This window comes from Carassius gibelio, chromosome A4, assembly GCF_023724105.1.
Source record: "Carassius gibelio isolate Cgi1373 ecotype wild population from Czech Republic chromosome A4, carGib1.2-hapl.c, whole genome shotgun sequence".
Classification (NCBI taxonomy): domain Eukaryota; kingdom Metazoa; phylum Chordata; class Actinopteri; order Cypriniformes; family Cyprinidae; genus Carassius; species Carassius gibelio.
In genome coordinates, this window is record NC_068374.1 from 11421582 (window position 1) to 11435344 (window position 13763).

General features: G+C 37.5%; 1 long non-coding RNA gene across 1 annotated transcript; it reads right to left on the reverse strand.

Annotated features, from left to right (window-relative positions):
• Positions 1-10946: 10946 nt before the first annotated feature.
• On the reverse strand, positions 10947-12642 carry LOC127970129 (uncharacterized). The gene is made up of 3 exons (XR_008156532.1): positions 12339-12642; positions 11832-11914; positions 10947-11093 (listed from the first exon to the last, which is right to left on the reverse strand). It is a non-coding gene; the product is annotated as an uncharacterized LOC127970129 (long non-coding RNA).
• Positions 12643-13763: the final 1121 nt, after the last annotated feature.

Here is a 13763-nt window from a genome sequence, read left to right on the forward strand (position 1 = left end):
CTGAGTATTGAGCTCCCATCAGACGTCGGCGAGAATCTCACAGCCCCCTTACTTTTCATTCCTGTTTGACAGGTGACGAGGCTCAGCCGTATGACGACAAGAGTCTCGACCTCCCACCAAACGCTGTCCAAATCTTTTTCCCCCGCATCCTGATCTCCCATCGAATGTGTCGAGAGCCCGCGCAGTTGGGTTTTCCTTTTCCCGCTCCCTGTCCGGGGAGGCTTACCCATCTGATGCAGTAAGTATTGAGCCGGGAGCACTGGGAGCTCAATACGGCTTATCTGCTCAACTGAGAGGACCTACACATCCGTCGCCCGGAGTCTTGATCTCCAGTCAGAGGCTTCATGGGTCCTCTCGGTCAGTTATATGCCCGGAATCCCACTGATTACAAAAATGCATTATAATACTTCAGCTAATTATATGTAAGTGTGAACTCTTGAATATTAGAAAAAAGAATGCATTTTGTCTACATTAAATCATGTAAACCTTTTCTAGTTGACCCTCTAAACAAAATCATAATCTGGAAATGAGCATAAAAGTGACCCTTTAACAAAAACTATACAATCACAGGCTAGAAGTTCATTTTATTTTCTCAATTATTTTATGTGAATTAAATATGTTAATTTAAGTGAATAATTGTGTACATTTGTGAGATATTTGTAAAGTAAGACAGAAAGACTTTATTGAAGAGAGTTTTCTCAGAAGAGACTGTGACTAAAGGAAGTGAGCTGAGAAACCACTGAGTGTCTGGTTCTGGTTGTGTGATGAAGAAACTGCAGACGTGGTGTGACAAAAACCTGCTGTTGGTGGTTCACTTCACATTTCGTGAGAAAACTCTCTTTTACAGCAGATCCCCTTTTCATCCTCTTCATGTGATTGTCAACATAAAGATAGATAAAACACTTAAATTGTGTAATGTATAAAACTTGCCCTATTCTTCTACTGGAACAAATTGATCTGAAGTCTGTTTCCATCTGAACTGCTGTGGTGATGGAGGAGATGTTACCCATGATTCAGAGACACACCTCAAGAGATTCAGAGCTTTAAATGTGAAGTAAAACTGCAGTTAAGAGTCACCAGATCTACAGTAATCTGAGCAGCTGAAGCTCCAACAGCTTCAGCAAATGAAACACATCTGACTGCTGAAATAACAGAAATAAATCAAACTCAGTCATTTATATCTGTAAAGACACAAGTTTTTAATTACAGCTTCATTAACTCACACATGACACCAGAGTAATTCTCTTAATGTTCATTTCTGGAGCCACACTGTTATAATGCTACATGTCTGAGACACTGATTCACACTCCTTTATTTCATCACATAGATTCACCACTGCATACACCTGCTGTAGAGGATGTACTGCAAAAATATTGTTTATCGATTTAACAAAAGTTATTCAGAAATATGACTGAAAACATACTTTGTGTATGTGACACTGAGACAAACGTCCAGAGACGAGACTGTAGCACTATTCGGACAGGACTAGTTTTCTAAACTACATTTGAGTTTCGATTCTTACCACCTGACGTCTGTGATTTTCATGTACCAATTCGGACGGGACTAACATCTCCGTGTTTATTACAGAGGTGGGAGGGTCTGATTTGTGCATCTGGGTGTCACAGAGATCACGCGCTCTGTATGCGTGCATTGCATTCATTCAGAATGATTGCCTTAGTATTATTACACAATAAATACTAAATGGCTAGTATAACAAAACCATGTTAATGTGTGGTTCCTTTAGATTAACTTGTTTTCCTTCTTTTTTTTTTATTAAATGTAATTAAAACATTATGTAACTGAGTACATAAATGAACGTGAGTATTCTTACCTGATGCTGATATTACAATAGCCGGTATTAACAGTTTACGCGATCTTGCTCTTGATTTTATTATTTTTTTATTATTATTTATTTGCCGCTAAGCAAATATATCAAACATCCGCGCGGTAAGAGCATCTACGGTAATTCTCGTTGGCCAAAACACACAAGGAAACGCGTCGTGATATAAAACATCACCGGCAATCACAGACATTCGCATTCGGACGGGATTAGTTTTCTCAGAGGATCACTGAGTTTGCTGAAAAACGGTAGGTAATTTGCTCTGGAATTATCACAGAGGTTGTGTGAGAAAAACAAAGACGTGGCAGATTCGGAAGGGATTAAAATCACCAAGTACGTCTGTGAAACGCAGATTTCTCTAACGACCCCCTGTAAAACTAGTCCCGTCCGAATAGGACTTGTGTCCCTCTTCTGACTGACTGCAGTAGAGTTCAGCATTGACTAGAGATAAACCTCTGTTCATTCTCAATATGAACTTTTGTAGACATGCAAAAAAGAAATCAAGTCAAACGGTGTATGAATAAGTGAAGCTGGGAAAGCTGTTTAAAGTTTAATCATCCTCTGCTGAGTTATTATCAGATTTAATATATAGTTGATCTAATCGAAGGCTGTAAGGCTGGAAGTCAGTCGCAGTTGTTTCTCTTTCATTCAGTGATTCTGCTTGTTAACAGCAGGTGTTCATCACTAATGCTCAATCAGCACTTCATTATGTCATTAACTTCTTTACACTCAAGTACAGACTTCTATAAACACCAAGAATTTTGCAGAGTATGAAGCGACAGTCTGTCTTAACACTTCATCAGCACACTTCCTCTTATCAGTTACAGCATCTAAATACAATCATTTTAGTGCACGAGGAAGAGTGAACATAGAATAATACTGTTATCTTGAGCTGTAATCCTAATATTATTTTATGTAAATATCATTTTGTAACATGTAAAATTTGTATATGCATATGTCACAGTGTCTGGTCTGTGTATCCCTGGGTGTCCACTAGAGGTCTCACTTTCCCTTGTTTGGTCACCTTCCTCCTTGTTTGTGTTAATTGATTGTCCCCCGCCTGTCTCCACTTCCCTCATCATCCTTCTGTGTATTTATAACCGGTTTGTCTCAGTCTGTTACGGAGTCCTTGTTTAATGTCAGAGTTATTTCATGTCTGTCTGTCTGTCTGTCTGTCTGTCTGTCTGCATGTATGTATGTATGTCTGCCTGTCTGCCTGTCTTGCCTTGCCTTCGTGTCTTTGTTTGTTTTGTTTTGGATCTTCTGGTTTTGACCCTGCCTGGCTTGTTTACCCGTTTGGATTATCCCTTAATAAATGACTTACCTGCAATTGGTTCCTTCTCCTGTGTTTCCCATAACACCGAACGTGACAGAAGGACTTCGTCACACTAGGAACCAGCGGTATGTAATTTTTTCGTTCCCCAGCCAAGCTGGCGGAGAGGCGAGCCAAGTATCTGAGATTAACCACCCTCCGCCAAGAGGGCAATGAAGTTGGTGCCCTGGCTCAGGTGTTCTGGTCCCTGGCAGAGGGCATGGGCTACAACGATACGGCCCTTAAAGATTATTTTAATGGCGGTCTGGATGATCCAGTGTCTCTGGAGGAGATGGCGCAGTTAGAGACACTGGCATTTTGGGAATTTGTGCGCTACCTGCAGCATCGGTGTCAGTGGGATGCCCCAGCCACTCCTGTCTCTTCCGGCGGTGTGGTTGTCAGCCCAGCACCGCTGCCCAGGATGGCCACCAGCCCAGCGCCACAGCACAAGATGGTCGCCAGCCCAGTGCCACAGCACAAGATGGCCGCCAGCCCAGCGCCACAACACAAGATGGCCGCCAGCTTAGAGCCACAGCACAAGATGGCCTCCAGCCCAGCGCCACAACACAAGATGGCCGCCAGCTTAGAGCCACAGCACAAGATGGCCTTCAGCCCAGCGCCACAGCACAAGATGGCCTCCAGCCCAGCGCCACAGCACAAGATGGCCTCCAGCCCAGCGCCACAGCACAAGATGGCCGCCAGCCCAGCGCCACAGCACAAGATGGCTGCCAGCCCAGCGCCACAGCACAAGATGGCCACCAGCTTAGAACCACAGCCCAAGATGGTCGCCAGCTTAGAGCCACAGCACAAGATGGCCTACTCAACTTCTGAGTTGCCAGTCAAGGTGCCCCCGACTCGCCATCGTAGAGGGCGGAGGATGAGGAGACAGGCTTCTACCGTTCCTCAAAGCCTGGAGAACGTTCCCGAGCGGGCTGCTGCCGTCCAGAGGGATGTTCACGAGCGGGCCGCTGCCGTCCAGGAGGACGTTCCCGATGCAGTGACCGAGGCGGTGCCCAATGCTGTTCCGAAGACCGAGGTGGTGCCCGATGCCGAGGCAGTGCCCAATGCTGTTACGGAGGCCGAGGTGGTGGCCGATGCAGAGGCGGTGCCCAATGCTGTTCTAGAGGTCAAGGCGGTGCCCGATGCTGTTTCGGAGGTTGAGGTGGTGCCCGATGCCGAGGCGGTGCCCGATGCAGTTCCAGAGGCCGAGGCGGTGCCCGATGCTGTTCCGGAGGCCGAGGCGGAAATTTTTTTTAACCAACTTTCTTTTTAATTACAATACAAGCATCAACTTTTTGATTGATGACTTCCTGTTTGACCTCTGACCTCTTGCCCCAAGGGGATTGACATCCATGACTGGATTCGTCTGAAAGAACGAAGTCATATGTCTATTATGGCTTGAGGGTGAGAAAATAATGAGCTAATTTTCATTTCTGGGTGAACTATCCCTTTAACGTTTCTTTCTGTGCATGGTGTCTATGTAATGTTACATATTGTTTGGATGGTTATAGATAGCTAGCTAAATCTATGCTAAAAATGCTTTAAGGTTAACAGTAACTGATCAAGTTTAACTCACATTAAACTAGTTATGTTGTTAACGCATGCTTATACTTATATATTTTGTGTTCTGATGATTTCAACTATAGGGAGATCATAGGTAAGGGCAGTTTTGGACTAAGACTAGACTAAAGACTAAAATGTTGAGACTTTCAGTCGACTATGACTTGACTAAAACTAAACAGTATAAGGTTGACTTAATATAATAATAACTAAAAAGGAAATTTTAACATGGGTCTAAAACTAAAATTAAATTAGCTGACAAAAATAACCCAGGATACATTGTCCCTTTGCAAGTAAAAATTCATGACATTACAGCCTGTATTTTTGCTTTATTTTGTTTAGTTTGTTTAGAGTGTCAGGCTAGTGACATCTGGCATCTGGGAAGTCACTGACATGAATGAAGGACTCGGCGTGAGCACATTTTTCATAGTTACTTCTCGGAGAAACCCAACACCACAGGGACGGTCCATTTAACTTCTCAGTGATGTAGTTCTTGTGGATGAAGTTCTCAGAGGCAAGATAACATTTGCAGCTAGCCATGTCGGATAATAGTGTTTATAATCCAGAAACTTTATGTAAGTCTTCCCAAACAAAGTCATTGGATGTATTTTCTGAATTCTTAGTAAAACTTTGTTTGTTGTGCTGACACTAGTTGAGGGATTGTTGTTACTTAAGCCACACACCAGTTTGTCCTTTTTGGGAATTACAAAATTCTCAGCTGGTTTCTTCCTGACAGTCAAGTGATACCATACAACAATATCTGCACCGTGTCTGTAGCTGAGAGTGAGATTGAACAGGTTTTCCAGTCCTGGGGCCTGTTCTTTGTACGTCGCTAACTCAGTTAGCTGGATTTGATTGTTGATGATTTGGCGTGATCTTGGATCGTTTGGTTCTTCGAAGCTCATCCCGGAGCTGCTGTCATAGCAACAGGTCCGTAAGCTTAAACCTGCTCGGGAGCAGCTTATTTCATGTAAACAGGATTAGATCGCTTCTTTTCAACCAGAACTGATACTCAAAATATGCTTGCTACCACCGCTACTTTATTACAAGAGTATCGTACTGATCCAGGGACAAAAATTTAAAATAATAATCATTTTAAAAATTATTTAAAAATAATATTAAAATGTTGTGTAGTCCATAACAGCCTGCTATAGACACAGCCAGTTTTACTCACTGAAATATTTATTTTTCATAAAATTATTACTTCATAATTGTATTAGATTGTATTAGATTAGATGATATTGTCCCTTAAGAAACTTTCATTAATGCTGTCACGTAACAAATCTGTCCAAATATAAAATTAAATAAATAGATAATTTCTACATTGAAATAAAAATGTAAAGACTGCACAACTATTATAAATTGTGAATCTAAATGATTAGGAATCATGAAAAAAAATTATAATAAAATAAAAACATGTATCTATTATCTGTTTCATGTATCTATTATAACATTTATGTAGTTTTGTTTGCTTGGCTGTTTCCTTATAAAAGTCCAGAAATTTGTCAAGTTTTTCATCAGGTGTCATTTTAAATTATATGACGTCATTACATTGCCGTCTTGCCACCAGCCAATCGCTGCACTGCTGATCATTGTTTCGAGTATCGATACATATCCCCTTTTAAGACAACACATGAACGTGCAATTATCTCAGATAACTCAATCCAGCGATACTAATCATACACAACAGGTGTGTTCGAAGAACAGTAAGCATTAAAAAAGTTAACAGCTTAAGTCATTTGTGGATTAATGCTTATCGGAGACGCGAACCATTTAAAACAATTCAGTTTGATTTGGTGAACTGGTTCAAGAAGATCCGGTTACATCAAATGATTCATTCACGAACCAGATATGACAAACTGCTTTGTTTTGAACTCTCTCACAACAGACACGTAAGAGAAGACAATGCTGAATAAAGTCGTAGTTTTTGCTATTTTTGGACCAAAATGTATTTTCGATGCTTCAAAATACTCTAACTGACCCTCTGATGTCACATTGACTACTTTGATGATGTTTTTCTTACCTTTCTGGACATGGACAGTAGACCGTACACACAGCTTCAATGGAGGGACTGAGAGCTCTCGGACTAAATCTAAAATATCTTAAACTGTGTTCCCAAGATAAAAGGAGGTCTTACGGGTTTGGAACGACATGAGGATGAGTTATCAATAACATAATTTTTATATTTGGGTGAACTAACCCTTTAACGCCATAAAAAAACACTAAATGTTTTGTGCCTGTCTCTTTCTATTCTCTGTCAAACCCCTATTCCTAACAAAGTCTCTGATATTTTGTAAAGAACGATGAGCCAATGCAGGATGCTCAGCATTCTTGCACTGCTGGCAATCAATTTTGGTTGCAAGTTTTCCCTGGGTAATGTGTTTTTTAAAGTGTCTCATTACTGCTGTGATTTCAGTTGTAGACCATTGCCGCTTTTGTTTCCTTCTGGCATCATTCTTTTCAGCAGGATTTTCAGGAACGACTACAAAAAAGAGAAAACAGATTCCTAGGATAAACACAATGATGACTAGATCTCATCTTTCTATTCTTCAAACCAGTCTAATTATCATCTGTAGTCTTAGCCCAGTGGTTCCCAAACTGGGGTACATGTACCTGGGGGTACGTGATGGGACAATAGGGGGTACGCAAATAAAATGCTGAGTAGTTCATTTAATTCTACCTTAAAATATTATTAAAATAGAGTTTGTATTTCCAATTGGCAAAATGAAGTAAACCCAGTACATTTAATCAGATTACCTCATAATTTGCAGTGAAAAATGACTATCCATAGAAGCTGCATGCATTTGATAGATTGTGTGCCAAATCTGCTGCCTTAAATTACACTACTGCCGTTCTTGACAATGCACCTTTGAAAGAGTGGGGATTCAGCACTTACTCGCATGAAGAACAAATACAGGATTGATAACGATTTAAGACTCAAATTGTCTACGATACAAAAACATACCTTGTGTGAGCTCTTGTATTTAATTATGATAACGAGCAAGAATGCAATTGTTCCCAAATATCCACATGACTACAAACGTGACATTATTATACAACAGGTCAAAAATAAAACATAACCTACATTTTACACATAGTGCTGTCAGTATTTACTCTGTTTTACAATGAAATAATAGTTCTAATGAAAACCACAGCAGTAATACAACGCACATCTGTGTTTCAAGAACACTTCTGCGGCTTTGAATGAATCGTGAGTCAATGATTCAATGATTCTTTCACAGCCACTCACTTCGTTAATGAATAAATGACTCGATGACTCACTCATAAAAACAATGACTTGCTGCCACCTACTAATATTAAAAAGTTTTACTTAGTTTTACCATCATTGCATTTTTCTCTATTGAACATTTTTTCTTTAAAACATAAAAGTTATTTAAAAACTTAAAATAAAAAAATTTACTGAAAAATCAATTTAGGGAGCAAATATTTTCCTTTAATGGTAAAGGTGTGACTGCAGTCGAAGTGGAAAAGAGGGGGTATGCAGAAGGATAGTAATCCCTTCAGGCTAAAAAGTTTGGGAACCACTGGTCTAGCACATTATATATACATGTCCGCCATCTTGGAACGCTCCACGTCAGCTACAGCTGAAGTCACTTACTTTTTGGTAAATATGCCACAACACTGCAGTAAAAAGCATTGAGATATATATATATAAAAAAATGGATTAACCTTTCACAGTTAAGTATGTATTATTTATTTTTACTGTTTATATCTATCAACTGATTATTATTTGATATTAAGGGTGTGCCGGTTTCAGAACTGGTGATGACGGTTATGATGTGAATCAAATGTGACGGTTCATAACATAACTGTCGGTTAGGGGGTTAGTGGATCTGCCGTAGAGTCAATTGGTTGATCTTGGAGATAGCGGGTTAACTCCGTGTCAGCGCGCGCTCTGATCAGTAAAGGGGCAGAGATTTCAGACCTCCGTTTGCGTTTCCGTTTATTAAGGAGATCTGTCACAAAACTCATTCGCGCCAACGTTTTTTGAGCAAATTTCAAAGCCGCATCCGCCCGCCATCCGCTGATTGTTTTGCGGTCTATGGCGATGCAATGCTTTGCTGATGCGAGCCGCAAAAAAAATCCATTGTCTGTTCTAGAAAGGATGCAGCAAAGATATTTAATGCTAATGTATGAGGCATAGGCCTACGCTGAGTTTCGTTTACGATGAGATGCGCTCTAGTTCACAGTGCAGTGCAAGTGAACGCGGCGCGCTGGCGCTTCCATGTCACGGTTATCTCATTGTCTGCTATATTTGCTTTTTATTTATTAAAATACATGCAATTGGTTGATGAAACATTTATTAAAATTAAGATAAAATTTGTACAAAACGAAATTCGTTTTTAAGAAAGGTTTTCTACAAAGCTAAATTTTATGAAGTGGTAAATATCATGTCTGACGATTTACAAAACTTCATTAAGTGGTAAAAACCATGTCTCCCGATATATTGCACATCTTATGATCCTATCTAAAAAATGAAAATAATTTTTGATAAAAAATGTTTGTAAAAAATATTTTAATGACACGGTCTCACGGTTTTATACTAACCATCACACCCCTATTTGTTATCATACTTTTTTAAATGATTGTATTTTATGTCATGTTTAAAAACGTTCCTGTTTAGAAGTAAAAAAAAATTAATACAATTTAAAGGTTTTTTTTAAAGCTATTTTTATTACAGGGTCTATACAGAACTTCTTAAAGGGGGGGTGAAATGCTATTTCATGCATACTGAGTTTTTTACACTGTTAAAGAGTTGGATTCCCATGCTAAACATGGACAAAGTTTCAAAAATTAAGTTTTATGTTTGAAAGAGTATTTTTGTTCCAAAAAAATCTGCTGCCTTAAATAACGCTACTGCCGTTCTTGACAATGCACCTTTGAAAGAGTGGGGATTCAGCACTTACTCGCATGAAGAACAAATACAGGATTGATAACGATTTAAGACTCAAATTGTCTACGATACAAAAACATACCTTGTGTGAGCTCTTGTATTTAATTATGATAACGAGCAAGAATGCAATTGTTCCCAAATATCCACATGACTACAAACGTGACATTATTATACAACAGGTCAAAAATAAAACATAACCTACATTTTACACATAGTGCTGTCAGTATTTTTGTTCCAAAAATACTGTTTTTGTTCCAAAAATATCAACAATCTACCTCATGAACAGTTAAATGTTCCTACTTATGCTTATAAATGTGCAATATCCTTATATTTATTTGTTAACCCTCTATCCTAGAACATTCCTGCATCTCACTCAATCCTATTTCCATTATCATTTATAGCACAATTGTTTATACACTTATTTATTTGCCAATTTGTAAATCTCTTTTTTTTTTTTTTTTCTGTGTGTTGTTGTCTCTGTGTACTGGAAGCTTATGTCACTAAAACAAATTCCTTGTTTGCGTAAGCATACTTGGCAATAAAGCTCTTTCTGATTCTGATTCTGATTCTGATAAGGAACCATCTACTCTTCTCTTGTAAATGTCACACAACGATCAACCTGCACAGTGCAAACAGCAAAAACCTTGATATTTCAAACAATATTAAAATCCTGGCCATATGAATAGCACATATAGCCACTGTTTTTATTCATCCATCTACTCACTCATGAATTTATTCATTCATTCATTTATATCTGCAGTTTCAAGTATTTCTATATATGAAACCAATAAACTCTTTCTGTAAATAAAAGTTTTTAAAACAAAACTGATATTGATTACAAAAATTGTGAGGTATAATAATATTTTACGATACAAAATAAACAAAATTTGTGTTACAAAGTATAAAGAACAAAAAAATTAATTAATTCATTAATTCATTACAATGCAGAACATGTAAAATGTATTTTGAAATTAAAAATAACACATTAGTTAACAAAACCGATATATATGAAGTAATACATTTAAGAAACAAGAAATATCAACATATCAGAAGCATTAAAAATGTCTAAGAATTAACCATAAACACTTTCTTTAATAAAAATTAAACTGCATTGAATGATATGGTACTAAAAATATCTTTTTGAAACAAACAACATATCTAAGATCCTCACACACAGCTCATACAACTTGTAACATATATAAATGAGTATTTTTAAAGATAGATGTATTTAAAAAATTGCAAAAAATACAGCTTTTTTTTTTTAAAATAAAGTTCTGAGCTGTTATTGTATAATAGTAGTATCTTGTATGTCAGAACACTGTCAATGGAGCGAGGATAGAAAGATTCCAGAAATTGCTGTGACAGATTTATGTTCCTGAGTTCTCATCTCTGATTGCTATCGTTGACATGTATGCGATCATTTGCATGAAAGTCCTCATCACAGTCTTCTAGAACTCCTGTGCTGACTGACATAAGCGAAAAAGCAATGAGAGTCCATCGTTAATGATTATGGTTTTGTTGTTTATAAATGTTGTATGCACAGGGACAGCTTGTGCTGGACACCTAGGTCAAACATCTTGGAAAACTGTCTGCTGAGTATGATGATATTAAAACCAGAGCTGGTGTTTTCATGTAGCAACACTTCATATGTTGGTAAATGGTAAATGGACTGCATTTATATAGTGCTTTCAACAGACCACATGGCCATCCAAAGCGCTTTACAATTTGCCTCACATTCACCCATTCACACACACATTCACACACCAACGGCGGTGTCTGCCATACAAGGCCCCATCCAGCTTGTCGGGAGCAGCTGGGGTTAGGTGTCTTGCTCAAGGACACCTCGACACTTGGTCAGGTGGAGCCGGGGATTGAACCACCAACCTTCCAGTTTGTAGACAACCTACATGAACCACTGAGCCACTGCCGCCTGATGATATGTTCATCATCTTTATAAGTGCAATATGTCAAGCCTTCTGATGTTAGGGCCAAACTCAAAGATTGTACTTCAGCCTACAATTCAGATGACAGTAAGGTATAAAGAATGCCCAGACATGATCTTCATAGAGCAATTAAGTCTGCAAAAAGAGCCTATAAAGACAAGATGGTAAAAACACTTTCAAGAATGTAATCTCATCTTCTTGTGCAACAGCTTAAACTCAATCATGTACCACAGTGGAAAAAATAATGGAAAAACTTACAACATGGATCTGTCTGCCTCACTGCCAGATCAGTTGAATGACATCAAGAAATAATTTGAGATAGCAACAATTTCCCTGAAGTGAAACTGCAAACAGATAATCATTACCATGTTAAAAAAAACACAGCTTCCTTGACTATCCGACATATATACAGCCAGAAGTTTTTGTCATGTGGCACACAGCATCACATTGCTACCTTCTGGGAGGCAATATAGGGTTTTTCAGGCTCACACCTCCAAAATTAAGAACAATTTTATCCAAGTGCAATTAAAGATCTAAATGCATAAATTATATAAAGGATTTATTTTCAAACATAATATTACTGTGCAATATTTACATATGTGCAATACACATATACACATAGTTTTTCCTGTGATGTACTGTTGATATATTTCTCTTTCTTATATGTATTGTTTACAGTTGTAAATTGAATCTCATTGTACAAACATGCAATGACAATAAAGTATTCATTCATTCAGAATAATACCTGTTCTTTTATCTTGTCCTTACCTGACTTAACCAAATCACTTACAGAAGTCAACCCCCACAAAGCAGCTGGTCCTGATGGTGTTCATGGCCATGTCCTCAAATCATGTGCCAACCAGCAAACAGAGGTGCTTACAGAAATTTTCAACCTCTTCCTTAGACTATCAGTGATTCCCACATGCTTTGAGAAAACCACCATCATCCCTGTCCTGAAAGTCTGTAGTTACCTGCCTGAATAACTACCAACCTGTACCACTAACCTCTATCATACTGAATTATTTGAAGTTGCTCATTAAAGACCACATCTGTTCCTTCTTGCCAAACCCCATGGACCCTCAACAGTTTTTATATAGTAAAAACAGATCAACTGATGACACCATTGCTCTAACTTTTCACAATCCACACACTTAGACAAGAAAAACCCTGAAATAGATCTGTCTGAGCAATAATATGACAAAATTAGAAATCAATATCTCTAACTGTTACAAAACATTTTTGAAATATATTACAAATCAAAGTAATAACTCACTAATTACTCAACAAAAGCACATTAAGCATTTTACCTCACTAATATTACAGTACGCCTAACGTCAAACAAGCCCAAACACACAAAACAGGAAAACCCTAAAACACTCTAAAAAAACTAATTAATGAACATTAACGTATGCATTTAAGCAAATAACATTTTACAAACAACAAAAGGTCAAAAATCAAACAAACACAATGTTACATTAACAATATCCATACCATCTTACATAAGCAACACCAACATATTAATGCGCCTAAAGACAATAATCAAACTAGACTTTGCAATAATTCAACATTAGCGTAAATAGCCTATTATATTTATAATCGTTAAAAAACGTTGTACTGTCATACGACCTGCATCGTCATGTGATTTTATCTCAACAGCTCTCTTTTTTCCGCCTTTTACACTAAAGTTTATTACAACATTGTAGTCTATTATAAAGTTTATTAGCTGAACATTATTAAAAAGAAAAACAACATACAAAATATTTTTAAACAATTACAAAAAAATGTATCTAAAAGTTATTAGAAACCAATTATTCTTACTATGAAATTTCCGAAAAACAATACCCCTACATATTAAATCTAAATTTAAACTAACAGCATTATAAAACATAATAGGCCTACTCTAAAATGATGACATTTAAATGTATGTTCACTCACTAAAAAACAAAAACTATAATAAAACTATTAAAAAATATATAAATATGTACACAAAAGTCAATCACACAAAAAATTATCTGTAAATATAACTCTTTATTTAAATGCCAACCAGAAAAACGGCATATAAATTCAAAACACCAAATATAACATACAAGACAAGTATAATACAGACACAACAAAAATATAGCCTTTATAATATAAATACACGGTTTACTAAAAAAATAAATAATAACCTATCTTACGCACAATTTTTTTTTT